Source organism: Triturus cristatus, chromosome 6, assembly GCF_964204655.1.
Source record: "Triturus cristatus chromosome 6, aTriCri1.1, whole genome shotgun sequence".
Taxonomy (NCBI): Eukaryota; Metazoa; Chordata; class Amphibia; order Caudata; family Salamandridae; genus Triturus; species Triturus cristatus.
The window spans coordinates 1,876,933,473-1,876,953,009 of NC_140589.1; positions in this window are offsets into that span (position 1 = coordinate 1,876,933,473).

Consider the following 19,537-nt stretch of genomic DNA (forward strand, 5'->3'; position numbering starts at 1 on the left):
CATACAAGCCCTTGGGATGGACATGAAGACATCAGGCAGTGCAATATTCAGCTCATGGTAAGGGACTTTTGTGAGAAAATATCACCTTTACCAAACTGTCATATAACTTTTGATGCAAACCCTAGGAGTAAGACTGACACGTGTATGGTTTTAAAGATTTAAGAGACACAGGTCTTATATTGCTGGATGTTATAATTATTGTTATAAAGGAAAGCAAGCTTCCAAGTTCATGGGTGAGCCAAGCCTGAGCCAGCACACCAGCTTTGCCCTAGGAGCCAAAGCCATGCATGCCAAAGGAGCTGAGCCAGCAAATTAGGTGTTATTGTTTAGATAACTGTTAACCTATATGACAAGGTTTGCTAAAAAAACAAACAAGTAAAAGAGTTAATTGTTTTATATTTGTGTTTGAGTTCAATGTCTTGCATTTGATTAATGCATGACATTTATTAAAGTTCACAGTTCCTGAGCAGCCTTCAAAAAAGATTTCCTAATGAAAGATTGGATGACTTTGCCAAACTAGAAACAAGAGACAGCAACATATTTTAAGTACACATTATAAATGGTACTATATATCAGACATTAATCAAATTTTCTCTCTATTAAACTATACATTGATCAAAACCTTTTTAGAGACCTAAAGGTGGTTTACTGGTTTTGCTCATACATTCTGTAGTTAAGATATATGAGAATCAATGACATCAAGTATTTGCCTACTGGCAGTATAGAGTGGAAACTAGGATACATTCCCATGGTTTAAAATCACACAGCCTCATAGTTTTGTTTCAATATCTTGATTTCCACACTGTGCTCAATATGGTCAGTAAAATTGAGTTGCACAGTTCACATTTCTCATACAAACTCACAAGCTAGATACACCTGAGATACTTCAAATACAGAAATTGCAGTAAAATGATTAGAAACCACATTATCAAAATATGGGCTGAATGCACTAAAGGATTTTGTGACCGCAAACCTTGCAATTCACATAATTACTGGGTTTGCAACCATGACATTCCTTTTGGTGAAGTATGAAATCCATTTATTAAGCTGGAAAAGCCATACTGAATCACAACTTGGAGGAAATATCAAAGGTTTTTTTTTTCAAAATTGCTATTCAGTATGCAATATATCAATGATTTGAGACCATTGTTCTGGTTACAACCCGTTGTACACTTACCAACATCTCAGAGAGGATGTGGTCTTCTTGCTACTCCTTTCCTCTTGGGAGCTGTGATGCCAGACTCATAGGGTGTGTCAAGTGGTTCAGGGAATACTGTTTCTTAGCATTTATTTTAAGCTGCACTGGTTCCTTTAAAAAAAATTGCTGCTGTCAAAAGAAATCTGTTTGTCACATGGGTGGTGGTCTACTGTTCTTTGACACCCACCTTCCCTGTGTTTGTACCCAATTACAGGTGGTTGCAAAATGTGACCTGACTAACTAACATTCATTTGGCTGGTCATTCTGTGACCACCTTAAATAGTGATTTTTCGACTGACAAATAGTACATAGATACATAGGTTAATTCTTTAAAAATAAAAGCACATCTGACCCTTTATGCATTTTACTATGAGAAGCTGGAGATGTTCTCCAGAGAATGAATACTCATTTTTATGTTACTATCTCTGAGACATTGAAATGAATGTTTGCAGCAGGTTACAGACCAGTAAGTTCAACTGGTAGAAGACTGATAGAAATATGTTCACTAGTTTAGCTTTGTTCAAGCTGCAAATTGTGTACAGAAGAACAAGCACATTTCAGATTCTCATGCTCATACTGAGGTATAGCAGCGCTCCATGTTCAACTTCGCCCAGTGCTCAAAAGCAGGGGGATCCCACTGTATCTTGGGTCTGGCAGAAGGTTCTGGGGCAGATCTGGGATCCAGCCAACCCAGAGAAACATTATGCCATCTAAATCCTAACACCTATGCATTGATGCAATGGCAGGACCCAAAAGTTCACAGCTTTTTATGACTTCACAAATACTTAAGAGAAACTATTGGAGGCAGGTCTTTTACAATTTTCTTCAACACTCTATTTAACAGATGTGCTTGCACTTTATGAATGCAATAAGTGTCTGTATGAGTAGTTTCACAAATATTGATTTAAATGGTGCCTGCTTTTTTAAATGTAATTCTTTGATAGTTGTCAAAACACTTTTCATGATACAGAGAGGAACAATAAATCATCCAAGTTTTTAAGTCAATGTACAGGAAATGTTACATAAGCGAATGAGGAGTATAATGTGTAAGAATCATATATAATTCATACTTGTTGACATTATAAGAGTGAATGGTCAGAAGAAACACAAAGTCAGGATACAAAACATAATGCAATAATTGTGGTTGTCTGTACTCACACAACTTTATTTTTCCCTGAAGGAACCCTAATTTGCAATTTTAAAAAACTGTTTTAGAAAAGAACAACAAGGATTTTTGCTTATGTTTAACAATTTGCATGCAGCTCCTTGGTGCTGATAATAGATCATTCTGCTTTATTAGAACTCTAGCAACTTAGGAATTGGATGTAACAAAATTATATCAGCATCAAAAGCAGTAGCTCACTTACCGCTCTAAACGATCTATATGTTATATGATGTGCAGGCACATTAACCTGTTTTGCCACTATATGATTAAAAACCATGAACGGGTAAAACACAGAACTCTCCCAGAACTGTACTAAAAACTAGACTTCTATTACCCTCTGATAATAGCTTCAAAATTGCTTCCCACACTATGATCTTTGCAGCCAATGCCTTAGCGTAGTAAGTTTTTTTTTTTTTTAAATATAGCCTCTTTGTGACCAATTAGGTTCTTTAGAACTGATTCACTGTCCTATATGTCCTTAATGTCTATTTATTTGCAGCAGATATGTTTTTTAATTGATGTATAAAGTGTCTGTCAGACTCTGCTTTTTAAGCTCCACCCCACATGCCTCCATCAACTTTCCTCTGCCACACTTGACCCCAATTTATGGGTTCCCGAAGTAGATTTTTTTAACTTTCAGCACTGACTTTGTCTTAACCTGCTGGCTTTTTTGTTTTGCAACTACTTGGGGGCGGAGTCTCTGGATATGGGTAGGCGGTTCTTTAAATGGGCTACTAACCTTCGGCACGCTTCAGGCTCCTGCTGGCCTTTAGACTGTCCACCTGAGGAACAAGTGTTTGATTTTACAAACCATCAGCATACCATAATGGATTACCATGGATTGGCCCCAGATGATAATATTAACTATAAGATTACAAAGCAAAGTGTCACTGGGAACTCGAATGATGTTTCATTATTGCTCAAAAGTGCTGATGCTTTTGATTGCTGTAAAAATAAATCCTAATCTGGGCCTGCTATCAGTGCGATCCATGACCTATATGTTTCTTGCTCGGGCACAACTGATCGACTTAATAATGAAAAATGTTTTCATTAAATAATTACTTTTTGCATTCTACTATTTGCTTGCTTTTCATCTCAAAAGTAGGGGTAGGAAATACATTCTGTTCCGTCAGCGGAGTTTGCAGAGTTTTGCCCACTCTGGGCGACACTTGAAATGTGGAGTTCTGGCCAAACTCCGCCAACCTCTGTGTGGCGGAGTTTCTAATTGCGTGCGGCTCACCAATGGTAAATTAGCAAGCATGAGTAAAAATTGCCGTCCGTAGCGTGATGTTTGGATGATAGGTGGGTGATTGGGACTATTCACGGTAAGAAAGCTGTCTTTCGAGTAGCAAAGCTGCTCCAGCAGCAGCAAAACCAGTGCGAGCAGCTGTGCCCTCTGGTGTGCCACATGGTGCCATTTGCGCTGTATTTCAGTGCAGAATGAGCTCTCAGCACTAAAAATCAGTGCGCACGTAACAGCATGACATTTTTCACCCATTCGCGGACCTCCGCAGAATCTTGCAGAGCTTTCATGTAGCTTTGCAGAATTCCGCTGAGTGAAATTTCACGAGATCCAGCCACCCCTACTCAAAAGGTAAGGATTGGATTCTGTATGTCAGAGGGAGCTCCACAGCTGTTTTGTGGCAGATTACTGATGAACCTTTGACACCTGCACTACCTCGCCACTCCCAATATCACTGACATTACTACCAGACAGCAGTGTATTCAAAAAGTGAGTTATTAGCTTTGAAATGATCAGTGTTCAAGTGCCTCCACGCGGCTGCCCACAAGGTCTCTGTGGGATCATGTGTGCTGGCATGGCACACTACAGCCTCTGGAAGTGAGAGTGCAAGTACAATGTGCAGCTCGCTGCCTCCATTTGAAGGTTTCGATCAGCTTACAATCAGGTAGTCTCCTTTAGAAGAATAGAAGCCACCAGCTGCCCCAGTAGGAACTGGGATGTCGGTGTGGAATGGTGTGGTGCTTCTTCTAATAGAGGACTACAAAGTGAATCCGGTCTCTCATGTGTGAATAATGATAATTACCAGAGATCCTGATCTCCAGCACAGTACTGTATATCTGTATATAGCAAAGGACGGCCTGCCCTGCGTGGCGCAAATAATGTCATTTACTGTGCATGCACCAACCAGGCACTGCATTTTCACTCATCTGTACGTGTGCTGCACTGCCTGACATGTGTTGAAAACCTGAACTGAGAATCAGTGAGCAGCCTAAGTCTAAGTGGAATGTGTCTAACTGTGTCCAAGATAAGAATTGAAAATTGTTTTAAATGCTGTTGCTTTGTGTATGTCTGTGGGTGTGCATGCACGTCTGTGTGTGTGTGTGTGTGGAGGGCTATCTGTGTGTACATATTTATATGTGGGTGAGTTTATGTGCATGTGCATGTATAAGAGTGAGTGTATCTATTAGTGCAACTATAACTTGTGTCCCAGGGTAATTATAACTTGCACCCTCCCAATGCACATTATTGTCAATAATGAGGTCAGTTCAGCTGGCATCACAACTCTGTAAATGATGGCACTGAACATGTCTTGTAATATGTGAGGTCATAAGCAATGCTTGGCGAGGTTATAGTAAGCTTAGGACACAAGTTATAATAGCAAGTGTTGACTATATCTGGTGAATTTCGGTGGTTTTGTTTTTAGTTTAACATTTTACACTGCCACTGAAATTTTTACCTTTCAACTAACCTAAACGTTACTATAAGAGTTATATTTTTCTGTGAATTTCTACTTTTTTTTAAATGTAAAGTAACATATATTTACAATTCCTAACTGTAATGTCACTTTGACCTCTGGATTTTTCAGTATATTTCTCGTTTTTTTAATGTAAAGTAATATTATATTGCCATATGTAAAGAAAACACCGATGTGAACTGCCTAAGCAGGGCCTGGACTGTTGCCTGGGTCAAACACCCGATGGGCAGCTGTCTCCTCCCGGGACACCCACATTATGCATTTTCTTTGGCTTCTGCTGGTGGGGATCCAGGGGCCCGCTGCTGCATCTGGCTGCCCAGGAGCCAGCATTTTTTATTTTTCAGTGGATACCCTAGTGCTAACATGCAGCATCCATATTTTAAGCTTTTTTAGGAGGTTGTGGTGGAATCTTTTTGCTATTGAAGAATGAATGGGGAAACTAGGTTTTGCCCCCCCCCCCCTTTTTTCCCAGCCCTCATTTGGCGGATCACTCCTAAACTTTACAAGAAGGAGTTGAGGTGGATGAGTTTTTCTAGAGAAAGGTTTGTGAAGATTTGTCAAACAATTCCAAAATTATTGATAAAAAACCAATGTCTTATGGTATCTAGGCGCTAACCATAGTAAGTGCAGCACCTAGATACCTTGAGGGTTATTAGCCACACTTTATAAATCCTGTTTTATTGATTGACTAAGTGATTATATAAAATCGATCTCCTTTTAACTGAAGGTGTCTGGGAACAGATAGTGCTATCCTAGAATATTTCTTCTTCCTGCACCTACTCTTCCCCATGTGACTGCTTTCTGGATTTTAGACTCATTACACCCTTGGCTGTGTCTTCCTCTTGTAGAGCAAAGAAAACACTCACAAGGAACATAATACAAAGCAAGCAAGGGGCCCTGTTTACAACACAGTAAAGCTCACAAAGTGCAAGATGCTTAGAAGTAAATAACAGGTCTGACGTGTAGTTAGGGAAACAAAGAGACACTTACTTTCAGCTAGAGCCTTGTGTAAATTCCCCTAATGCAATTCCCTGATCTGCCCGTCATATATTGAACAGCCCACGCTCATCAGATTGCTAATGGCATTCATGAATTGAAGTTTGGCCACTGCATGATTTATATTTGGAATTTTTCTTGCACAGGTTGGTGACCATCTCCCAATAGCATGCTAAACAAACATTGAAAACGCCAACAGGGCTTGCTATTTTTAAAGTAACAGTGACATTTAAATCTCCATGTCTTTTCAAGATCTGCAATCAGCCCTTTGTCAATGCAAGCTACAGTACCTTAAGCTCTTACTAGAGATGCCATAGACATCAGAAGAAAACACCTCGTAGAAAGAGTAAGATATACGTGTTGCACAAGTGGAGGAAAGGTAGCTTAAGCAGGTATGTATCGCACGTGAAATGGTAGATGAGCATGGTAGGCTAAGTATGATAGGTAGGTAAGTTACGGTGTGTTTGGTAGGCATGTATCGTAGTTATGATAGATAGGTATTGTAATATGTATCGGTAGAACAGTAATCGAGAAACCCTAATTTATAGAGAATTTGCTCATGATGGCTTTTAGACTCTTAGCCCTGTCTGGGTCCTACAGAAATATGAGATTCAACAGCGGGGAAAAAACAAGACTTTTGACAGCCAATAGCATTGAAGGTTGTATACAGCGAGTACACACTGTACAAACATCAAGCCTATTGGATTTGCCAATGCTTGTTGGTAAAAAGAGGTTTATGGCAGCACTATGTGTTAGTGTCTACCTTATTTCATATTTTCATTACTGTAGCTCTACCAGTAATCAAGGCTGAACATCAGACAGGGATTATCTGGCTATCCTGTTTGCTAATAATGTAATTGTGGTTTGCACTTGGGTATGTTGACTGCTATTTGGCTTTGGTTTGTATCTCCCACAAGCATGCTGTTTGAACCGGTGGCATATGTTGATTCCTTAGGGATATATCTCACTAAGACAGACACTTGGCAGAGACAGGTGCTAACTAATACTTAGCACAATGTTCCACAGCTGTGGTTAGAGTCTCCATAACCCAGTCCTTATGGTCAAATATATATCTTTTAGATGGACCTATTTCACAGTGTCCCTGAAGTTATTTTTTTGTATCAATAATGGCATATCTGGTACCTCGGCACTCCAAATCCTACAGAAACAGGTAGAGAATGCACCACTTGTAACATTGGGCTATGACATGACTGTAAAGGACATTTCACTGTGGATGGGTATCACCAGGTTGTGTTAAGTCTGGTATTATGACCCTGCCAGGGTCAGTTAGACACTTTTTAGCCTGAACTAGTACATTGGATGAAACCCTAATTTGAACAGTCTGAGCCTGTGGTAATAAGCAATTACCAGAACGGACGCGCTGACAAATCAATGGTCGAAGCCTTCCGGAGGTACAACTACCAGATGATGTCCTGATCAGCACCGTTCTTGGATTCTTAGATGTTCCTCCAGGAAGATGCTGCAGCACAACTGTTCTCATTTGCAGAGGCCCAGGGATGAGAAAAACACTTGTGCTTCACAGGCATTTATCCCAATCCTAAAGATGATACCAGCACAAGGTTTTTGTTTTGGAAGACCTGGGCCCAGAATTAGTAAGCTTTGTGCTAATCCAGTAGATGTTTTGCTCTGGAAAGGTACGCTTTGTCAATGCATATAAGCTGTGCATTTCTATGTGTTGCTTTGTGTCAAGGAGGCTTTTACTGGGGCAGATCAGGGAAAATGCTCTATAAAGAAAGGCACACAGGGCCTTGTACATTTATTGCCTAATTGAAGCATGCACAAACAATAAAACTGTGTTCATTTCTCAAAGTACTGTGTGTTCTATGCAGTGCACAGGACATATCTTGTGTATGGCATTGTTCCATGTTTGTCTGGCATGGGAATATGCTGTAGTACAAATCCTTTGATAGACAGTGCACGCTCACATCTGCACCATGGTGCAAAGCTCTGCGATACAAATGGGTGATAAATTAGAGCATTAGTACAAGGGATAATACCTGAGACAGGTCAATCTTAGTAGATCAAATGTTGCATTTTTTTCCAGTGCAGCAAATGTCATTGCCATGCTGTGTTGCATGAAGTATTAGCAAACCTTATTGCTGGTTTGCTGGCAGCCATGTTTAACTGCATATTTAGGCCAAACTCAATGATACACTTTGTATCCTCTCCTGAGGGAGGAAATGCGGAGTAGGTGTTATGTTAATATGTGATGTTAAGGGTATATGTTCCTGACTCACACTACTTCACTAGCGATGAATATGTGTTTTCAATGTCACCATAACAATGGTGCCTACCAAGGTAAAGAGATCAGTGCTGAGCTGGGGATGAGCTCTAAATTTGACAGACAGCAGTTTGTCAGAGTAGTGGACCTGATTTCCTCCACCATCGGGATGGACTGTACTCCATCAGGAAAACTTTAAATCAGGCCTCTGGCTTGGAAGCATCAGAGATAGAACAGGATGCAATCTCGGGAAAGGTAAGAGCCCGGGAGATATGTCACCATAACTTGGCTGGAAATTCATTTTTCGAAGGATTCACATTAGGGTAAAGGGAAAACAAATATCTGTCTGTATCAAAGACAGATAGAAAGACTTTGAGGTGGTTCTGCCATTTTCACCTGTTTCGATGTTAGCTTTCCATCCGTTCAATTTATTTTTACGGCTTTTTAATCTCTCAGCATTTAAAGGTTTTTCAATGCAACAAGGCTTTTGTTCTTGTTGATGCTGTAAGAATTTTGGCCTTTCTCTTCAGTGTCAGATAGTTGTATGCGTTTGTAGTGAGTTTTTGTTGTTTTTTTGATAAATCCTGGATGTTTGAATTGTTAGAATAATGTTCTTTTTCACTTTCTATTCTGGATTTCCTTGAGGTTTCTTTTTTTATGTCATTAAATCTTTAATTCTTTAATTAGAATAAGTAGGAAACAAGAATGGGAGGTAAAAGTAATGTTTGCATCAAGCATGTTGGTACAACAATGTAAGGTAAAAATGTAAGAGTAAACTATAACTGTCATAAATCACAAGGGAGATAGCCTAGTACAGTAGTATAAACCTCTGATACAACCAGACAGTATAAATAACAGCAATAACAATCACAACCAGTAAACAAAATGTTTGTCTATTATTGTCAAATGAACTAGTAAAAAGATCTGTAAAGATAGTAAGGGAGTAAAGCAAGTACATCCACAATAGAAAGTGTAAAAGAAAGAGGAAGACAATGGGAGAACATATGGTACATTACAAAGAGAGTATTGAGCAAAACAGCCCAAAGATATCATGTGGTCATGAGACAGCCGGGTAATTTGTTTAAGGTTTTGTGTGTGCTGCTCAGGCAAGCCCACCTTCTGTGGTAAGATATGCGGTTAGTGTCTTTCCAATCTAGAAGTATGACCTTGTTTGTGACTGTTAATAAAAGGTCTAATAAAGCAAGGTCTGTGTCGAGTTAAGGAATAATGTGGGGGCAGCATAGGTTCGCACAAGTATGATTGGGAAAACTAGACCTAAGTTTACCATGAAGACGTTGATGAGTTTGGTTGTAATCATATCCAAAAATTGGATCAGAGGCCAGATGTGCGTACTTTTGCAAGGTAAAAGTATAATGTGATATGGCTGGGAGGCCTTATCAAGTAATTACATAATATATAGAGTTGGACCTTAGCATCCTTAGCTTGGTCCTGGTAGTGTGGCACAAAGCAGACAAGCATACTCGGAGGAACATATGTTGAGCATTTCACAGGACCGCCATGATAATATGTAAATGACACAAATCAAAATTGAATTTTTATATAAATACTGACTTCCAAACAAACTTTCTATCATGCATACTGCTGGAGTTGTGGATTTTAAAAGCATTCAAAAATAGAAGCACTTCAAGATTTCAAACTGGTCCTATTGAAATCAATGGGGGAAAACACAGGTGACACTTGGTCACTTGCTGGTTGAGTTCAAATGAACCCTCTGATGGATAAAATATGAGGGTCTCTAGACCAAGTTCCAACAGTCGTAACTTTGTTACCTTGTCCAGGGAGTCCAGCTGCAGAAGTGAATTGTCTGTCCTTGGTACTGATAGGCTGTCAAAATTGCAGAACTTAGATATGAAGTGCTTTCCTACCCACAGAGAGTAGAGGCCTTAGGGGTCCTACCACCTTGGATTAACACTGAATTTTTTCTACGTTGCTCTGCAACTATGGATGCAGAGATAGCTGGCAGCTGTCAATCATCAGGGCTGGTCGCACCAAAGATGCTTTACCAGAGACTTGATGACACCAACTTCATGTTGTAGGAACACAGCAGCAGGGTTGTGACAATGTTGGTAGCTGTTGCTGTGAGGTGCCCTCGGTCTGGAGATGTCGGTCAAGGGGTCGATTACCCTATAGGCTCATGGGTGACAGGAGTAGAGCAGCAGCTTGAAATTTAGTGCAAGCTTTGCTACCACTCCTGACTTGCCGGACACCACTTCTCTTCAGGCTCACTCTTGAAAGGCCCAGCTGGCAGCTTTTACAGGACTGGTCTCACCAATCCATGGAAGTCGGCTTCAGTTACTTGTGCCCACTGGTGCCCCTCTTCCTGGGAGCAATGTGATTGTGCCACGGACACACTTCAAAGACAAGGTTCGGGTATATGGTCTCTTCAAGGCACTTACGTGTCCACTCTTTTCACTGTGGCAGAATCCAAAGCCTGGTTATCAGTGAGGGCGTATTCTTTGTGCTTTTTCTTGGATTTAAAATCAGAACTGAGTTTCTGGGGTCAGGAAACCTCCTTAAAACCTAGTTTAGTGGCTGATTGGCTACTGGTCACTGTGGCTAATCCGTCCCTGTAGTGACAACATCTTGTATGTATACATCACTTTTCTACCCAGAGTCCTCTCTTTCGGGGTATTCCAACATGGCAGAACACTTCCTTGGCTCTACAGACCTCCTAGCCCACCCAAATGGTGTGGCTAGCCTTTTGGGGGTGGACAACTCCTGAATAACTATTTTTCCCCCCTGTCTGCATGGACAGAATGGGGATGTCTTTGTCCTCGAGTGGGGGACAAGAAATTACACATCAAGGGTTGTGAAAGCCTTTGAGGCTCACTGCATTGATGACTGTAAACACTAGCCATCCTGGGATGAAGGTGGCATGACCTCTTTCCCGCTCAGGTCCTTTGTCTCCTATACAGTGGACATGCTAGAATGACCAGCAGGAGTGTTGTTGGCAAATGGCTTGGGGGAGCAAAACACACAAGATCATCTTGGGTGTTTTGCTGTTCGCCCTATGTGGGAAGGGTATGCCCAGACGTGGGTCCCGTGCTCACTACGCCACTGGAGTCAAGCTATCCCGGCTGAAGAGGGGTGAAACCTCGAAACCAGTCCTAGGATGCTTGATTCCGGTCCAGGGAAGACATGGCTTGGCAGTTCGGGCTGGACTGTTCCCATGAGGCACAGGGTCAAGACTGATTTGCATATGGCCATGTCTGAACTGGGGTGGCGTGGTGAGCAAAATAACGATGGATTAAACCCAGATCTGTGACTTGGGGTGAATGTTTGCCAATGTGCAACATTCCGTCAATCATCTTGGGTGTTTTGCTGTTTGCCCTATGTGGGAAGGGTATGGCCAGACGTGGGTCCCGTGCTCACTACGCCACTGGAGTCAAGCTATCCTGGGTGAAGAGGGGTGAAACCTCAAAACCGGTCCTAGGATGCTTGATTCCGGTCCAGGGAAGACGTGGCTTGGCAGTTCGGGCTGGACTGTTCCCATGAGGCACAGGGTCAAGACTGATTTGCATATGGCCATGTCTGAACTGGGGTGGCGTGGTGAGCAAAATAACGATGGATTAAACCCAGATCTGTGACTGGGGGTGAATGTTTGCCAATGTGCAACATTCCGTCCATCATCTTGTGTGTTTTAAATGTCTTGGGGGAGCCCGCCAAAGTGCTAGGTCACTGTATCCTATGGGGGAAACCCACTCAGGGACAGCAGACAGGCTGCCTGTGCATGTGTGTATTTTGTTTTTTCTTGAATGCTCACATTCCTATTTATGGTAAAATGTTTGCCACAGTTCCATTGTTTCTTGGAGTGATTCCAAATCATCAAGCATATTTACAGATAGACTGTTTTTTTGCCTGATTGATTGGAAAATAAAAATGCCATTATTATATAATGAAGGGCATCATATTACTGGAGCAAAAACCAAAGATATTAAACTGATTAGAACTTCCACAAAATATTGTAATAGAGGAATATATCAGAGTTAAATCTGACCCACGTATCTTTTTGAAATTATTGTGAAAGTCAGATGGCTCACCACCTCCCTTTTTCTTTCCATATCTGTCTTGTTGTACCGTTGCTCTCCTTTCATATTATTATGTCATCATTTATGAGGAAATCATGCAGTGCAGTGGGGCAAGTCACCTTGCTGGACTGCACTGCATGACTGCCATTTCCCTTGCACCAGCACCCTTTCGGCAGTCGAGCAGCAAAGCAGGTAACCTTTCACTAAGGTGCAATAGTGCCTGCATTGTATGCATTATTTGATTATTTTTCTATAAGAAGGGACACCGTAGAGGCATGAAATGAGGATAAATAGCGATATTTGTCCTTGTTACACCTTCCATGGGAAGGTGTAATGTTTTGATGCATCCCCACGTTCTTGTAAATCTGGGGATGCCTCAAATCTCTGGGAGTTGTAAGAGAACACCCAAATGGGATACACCCATACAACTACTATGGAACGCCTTACCAGGGTAGAGTAATGCTACACAGTGATTTATATTTATTTATTTTATTGACAGTGTTTTAGAAAGTGCAAACATGACCCAAGGGTATCAGAGCACTTTACATAGGTTTGATTGAACAAAAAGATAGGCTTAGACAAGTACACCAGCCATGAGAGGTACTTGACCTGTTTTAATTACATTTTGGCAGTCCGCACGGCACCCCTTTACATTGTCCTGCTCCCTGCTGACGAGAGGCAACTACCTCGAAACACGTGTCCAGGGATGGCTAAATGCAACACATACTTTTTTCTTTTTACACATCGTGGCATAGGCGTACCCGCCGTCGCCACTACATTCACCACAGTCCTTTGGGGCAACTTGCTGGTGTGACGAGCAGTGTGCGACCAACTTGTGTTCAAATTATTACGGCTCCCGTGAGCTATCGGGCTGACGAGCCCTGGTTCTGCACCTGCGCGCCATGAGAGGTATTTGACCTGTTTTAATTACATTTTGGCAGTCCACTCGGCACCCCTTTACATTGTCCTGCTCCCTGCTGACGAGAGGCAACTACCTCGAAACACGTGTCCAGGGATGGCTAAATGCAACACATACTTTTTTCTTTTTACACATCGTGGCATAGGCGTACCCGCCGTCGCCACTACATTCACCACAGTCCTTTGGGGCAACTTGCTGGTGTGACGAGCAGTGTGCGACCAACTTGTGTTCAAATTATTGCGGCTCCCGTGAGCTATCGGGCTGACGAGCCCTGGTTCTGCACCTGCGCGCCATGAGAGGTATTTGACCTGTTTTAATTACATTTTGGCAGTCCACTCGGCACCCCTTTACATTGTCCTGCTCCCTGCTGACGAGAGGCAACTACCTCGAAACACGTGTCCAGGGATGGCTAAATGCAACACATACTTTTTTCTTTTTACACATCGTGGCATAGGCGTACCCGCCGTCACCACTACATTCACCACAGTCCTTTGGGGCAACTTGCTGGTGTGACGAGCAGTGTGCGACCAACTTGTGTTCAAATGGAATATGTATTCTTAGTAAGGATTTAAACTTCTATCCCTCTGGGAAGTGTAACTTTGTGAATGTACACCTTGGTTTGTTCAAATTTGTGCATAAGTTTAAAATTAAAGAATCATTTAAGTGAACATCCGTCTGTTCTATGTGCTATACATCGTGTAACATCAAGGTCCACGTTCTCTATTTCACATATGTATATGTTATTCAAATAATTGCCCCCCTGAGTGACAAGGAGATCCCTGTTGACCTTATAGAAATTGCAAGTGATCTCGAAATACAAGATAACCTAATCCTTAATAGTCGTTTGAAACCCCCCTCCAAGTATATGCCACCAAATCAAAAAGACATTGCAAAAGATTTGTTTTCTCGTAAGGTGACATCTGAATTACAGTAAAGTAAAGGGCTCTGTAAGCATCAACAAAATCTTTCTAAAACAGACAGAGAAGTGCTATCTAATATAAAGAACGATCGGAGCATTGTCATACGAGAGGCTGATAAAGGAAGGAACTTTGTTTTAATGAATACAAATAATTATCTGAATGAAATTGATAGAAAACTGAGCGACGTGACATGTTACGAGAAATTAAAAGGTAAATTGATACCAGATAACAAAAGATGCATTAATGCCCCATTGAGAGACTGGCATGAAACATGTCTCATTACGGATCAGGAATATAGATATCTTCAAATCCCTCTCTCTAGAAATCCATCTATAAATGTCCTTCATAAAACTTTAAAGATCCCCCATGGAAGGCCGATCATTTCATTCAATGGATCTCCCACAGAATGCTTAGCTGAGTATGTAGATAGGTTCCTACAGCCCTATGTAAGGGACCTTCCATCATACCTAAGAGATAGTAAAGATGTGCTCTGTAAATTGGAAGATCTTTAATGGATGTAGAAAGCCGTTATACCTATATACACATGGAATGTGGATTGGAGGCTTTAAAGTTCTTCCTGTATAAACGCATTGCCATTCATTTGGAGCATGACATTATGATGCTGAAGATGGCAGAAATCATACTGACAAAGAATGTCTTTCTCCACAGTGGGTTGTAGTATCTACAAAAGCAGAGGACATCCACGGGCTCCAGGTTTGCTCCATCATTTGTAAAAATGTTCATGTTTTTTTTTTAAGGTGGAGCACGCATGTGGCCCGTGCTCCAGTGATTGGGTGGACAATATCATTTTGTATGGTTGGTATATTGATGACATTTTAAGGATTTGGTATGGAACTTGCTAGCATACCATGCCTACCGAAACAATAACAGGCTTAATGTCATGCTGACCCTAAGATGTGGTAAAAAAAGAGATTGATTCAAAACTGTATATGAATCAGGGGGTAATGCATAGTGACATTTTAAAAAACAGACTGGTTGTAACAGCGTGCTCCATGCAATGAGTGCGCGTTGGCAACCAACAATAGAGGCCACACCCGAAGATGGTTAGGGCCTGAAGGAATTGCAGTGAGGAATCACAATTTTATTGGAGGCTGCAGAACATCAAAGAGGACTTCAAAGAACAAGGCTATATTGATCTCTGTCTCAATAAAACTGAGAGAGGAGTTAACAATTTTGACAGAAAACAGACCCTGGTTGCAGGAAAAGGACTTTAAAAAAGAAAAAGAAAAGACCCTGGAGCGAAAAGGGAAGTTGTTTTTGTTACCCAATATAATACATATAGCAATCACATCTTCAAGCTACTGCGAAGAAATTGGCGTATCTTAGTTTCCAATACCATACGTGAGGGGACTATAACACTCAAACAAAGAGCAGCGTACCATAGAGGGAACACGCTAAAGAAAACATTATGCTCAATCTATGTGAAGGACACAAGGTAAAAGAATAACTTGAGTAATAGGTTACCAAACAAACCTAATGGCTTTTGTGTATGCAGAGGTTGCTCAGTATGCTGTATGAAATAAAGAAAACAAAATTCCCTTTTAACACTCAGATTGAATATTTGATTACGTCCTCCATAAATGGCAATAAGGCATATATAATCTATGCCATTGGGTGTGCCTGTAGTAAAATCTACATTGGAAGCAGTGCATGATGTTTAAAAGCACGTATACAGGAGCACGGAAGGGCAATTAGACATTATGATGAAAAGTATCCAATGGCCATGCTTATTCATCAAGATCACCCTGAAAAGACACAAAATCTGGCTCCATGCCATAGAACAAATCATCACAAGTGGAATGTGTGGAAATAGAGAATTACTGCTGCGACAAGGCGAAGCCAAATGGATATGTTGCTTGAGAACTGTACACAGAATTCCCACATTTTCTGAACTATGGGACACAATGGTCAAAAATGTGATGGCTATCAACATAATGGGATATTATTAGACTACAATCTAATGGTATAAGTAAGGGTCCATAAACTGTAATTGCTAATCAGATCTGTAAGTCATCACATGCTATACCCTTGGAATTTGCCATATGTGATCAAAAACTGACAAAGACATAATTAAAGCTCTCCAGATTAGTGGTCACCAATAACTGTAATAATAAATGGCAGTGGTAATTGGAATTTTGTCAAAATGGGTCTTACATATGTATGGGACAAATTAGATGAACAGCAATTAATGTACATTATGCAGATGTTAAACACCATGAACATCATGGAATAGCTATCCATTTAGATATGGTGGTTGTTTCCATGGCACATATGGTAGTTCAGGACGCACCATACAAACCAAAACCATATAAAGTACTGTTGGGGTATATATGGGGAGACTAAGTTTAGACTTAAAACAACACATTACAAGATGGGGCCTAAGGGAGAAATGTTGCCACACAGGGCATCATTGAGACAATCTGGATACTAACATACACACGGTATATGCAGAAAACGGTGACAAGAATAAATTGAACTAGCCCATTTGAACTTCTATGGAGAAACACAGATTAAACCCAAGATAGGAATAAGAACTTTAAAATAGTATTTTATAAGATGGCACCTACGGGAGGACACTATGTATATACTGGCCTTTTCATCGTTACCTTAGGCTAGTAACACATAGGGCATGGAAAAGCCTGTATATACAAAGGAAGAGGGTAATGAAACAAATGATTGACACACTGTGGGAGACTCAAATAAATCCAATTGAGGAAATGGGATAGAGTAAGCCTGATGCAGAGGGCAAGATCGCAAACTTCTGTCATAAATACATTTGAACCCAGTCTAAGATGGTGAACAAAGAAGGAAATTGATCACAACAGGTGTCATGACAACAGCATAGGCCAATGACCCACCATAGCCTATATAACTTGTTCTTGATTAGCGGTGCGGCCATTTTGAAACTGATTCCTGACATGCCATGCAAAAGACAAAGAAGAGTGACTGAGGTAAGGCGGTTGGGGAGCACATGGCCCAGAGGGCATATGTTTTAAACCAACGCAATAGTTAGACAGCAGAGTCCCATTTTAATATGCATGGGAACAGAATGGATTAAAGTATTAAAATGACCATTTGTTCAATGGCAAACTAACCGTACAATGTAATCTTGTGTGCATCCTAGAATGAAAGGGTGATAGGCATTGGCATATTAATATTTCCCTGGGACAGTCCTGGCATAATGCATGATTACAAATGGCAGTTGTTGTAGTGGCTTAATCTCAGGTCTAATGTATACTTATGAATAGCGGCTGGCATAGTGGCTCATGTTCAGGCATACAGCATGCTGATTTGGGAACTGGCAGCTCACAATGAAAGAGATGCCTGGTAATTGACATTTTATTGGGTTCAACATAATCACAGTCACTATTCACAATTTCTTGGAAGTCAGATATTGCTTAAACGTTGACATGCTTAGGATCTACTTGAGCAAAAAGACCAAAAAAAGAGAAAAACTGTGATTGGGATGCCTGCAATTACTGTACACACATGGCAAAAAGTGTAATGCTGTTACAAAACTGGCAGTCCATGGTCTAATTCATGCCAATGGGAATAATTAGTACCCGGGGGCATGGTCACAGTACGATAGTCATCTGTTTGGTAGTGCATAGATCGGTATTATATCTTTGCACAGATAAGGTTCAAAGGTGGATAACATTGACATAAAGTTTATGATTTTACTAGATTCCATTGCCCACATGGGCATGAAATGGATATATGGAAGATAAGTGTTATTCTACAAATAAATAGTGCCAAACTAAGGTATTACGTGGCAATTTTGTATAATTGATGAACATAAAAAAACATTGTCAGACACAACACAGTTGTAATGTGCGACTTGTCACATCGCTTGTAGATGGTAACTGTATCAAACAAGCTTATCACCGGCATGAACAAACGGATCTAAAAATTCTGAGTACTTGGGTGACAATATTGAAAAAAGGTAACTTTACAACATATTATGACTAACTGAAATAGATAGTTGCATTTTCTCTTATAACGAAAAGAGAATAAGAAAGGAACTGTGTTAAACAATTAACATGAATATGATACTAATGGGCAAAAAGAAAATAGTAAAGGAGATAATACAAATGGAATAACCCTCTCTGCTCTGCTCCCTGTCATTTTTCTCTTTCTATTCCCTGTCACTTTACAAAGGTGATTATCCTTTCAATCTTTATTGCTTTTCTCACTTTTCACTCTCATATTAATTCCTGTCCTCTTTTCTTCTTTCTTTCAGGTTAAAGGCATGTAAAAAATGTGGACAACATAAAGGGATAATAAGATCAGAACATGTCATTGATTAATTTTATGCATGGAGGTCCAAAAATCTAGCTTTTAATGTTTATGTAGTAGCAGCTAAGATGCTTTAACATAAGATGATAAGGGCTTAGAAGTGGTGCAATGGAAATACTAAAAATACTAAATTGTCTGATACTAACGATTTGTTGCTGCATGGTCAGGTTAATAGATTTGAAATGGTTATGCATTTGTACAGTGTTTGTAAAATGAATATGGGAACATCGGGTGGATCTCACTGAAACATTTTGCTAATTAGATTTTGTCTAATTGTTTTATTAATGGATCTGGAGTGGATTTGAGTTCATTTGTTTTTTTGTATAATAATCTTACATCATTAGGTGGAGTTCATTGAAGTTATGTAAATATTTTTAGAGGGTTTTTGCAAGCAAAATGATTTTAAATGATACATGTATTGTGTAGGACCTGGGGTCTCCAGGCCCTATGTGGCGGTAACGTGACACGAGCGGTCGGGCCACCAAAGGTCTGTGTGTAAAGCAACCATACAACACGCACCTCACATGCGACGAGGAACACACACAATAAGTGACGCCACACTGTAGGAGTTATGTAAATACTCAAGTTTATCCAAGTAGATCACGTTAAATGCAGTTCATGAGGTAGCAGTACATTTCATATGCTGATAATACAATAGCTAGCTATGTACATATCAGTCAGGAGCTATAAAGGCTGTTTCTACCACATATGCAATTCATGAAATAACAGTACTGCCTTGGGCACAACCACCACTTACGTAGCTGCACACGCGCGTTGGGCGCGCTAACCGGTGACGACCTCAGAACGGGGCACCTAGCATGGAGAGCTACTCGTGATCTCTGGCACATAGCACTGTAATAGGGAATATAAATAACAGAGCGCTACTCGTAATCAATAGCGTTTAACACTTCAATATGGCACATGAATAATAGTGCGCTACTCGGAATCAATAGCACGTAACACTTCAACCTGGCACATGAATAACAGCGCGCTACTCGGACTTGATAGCACGTA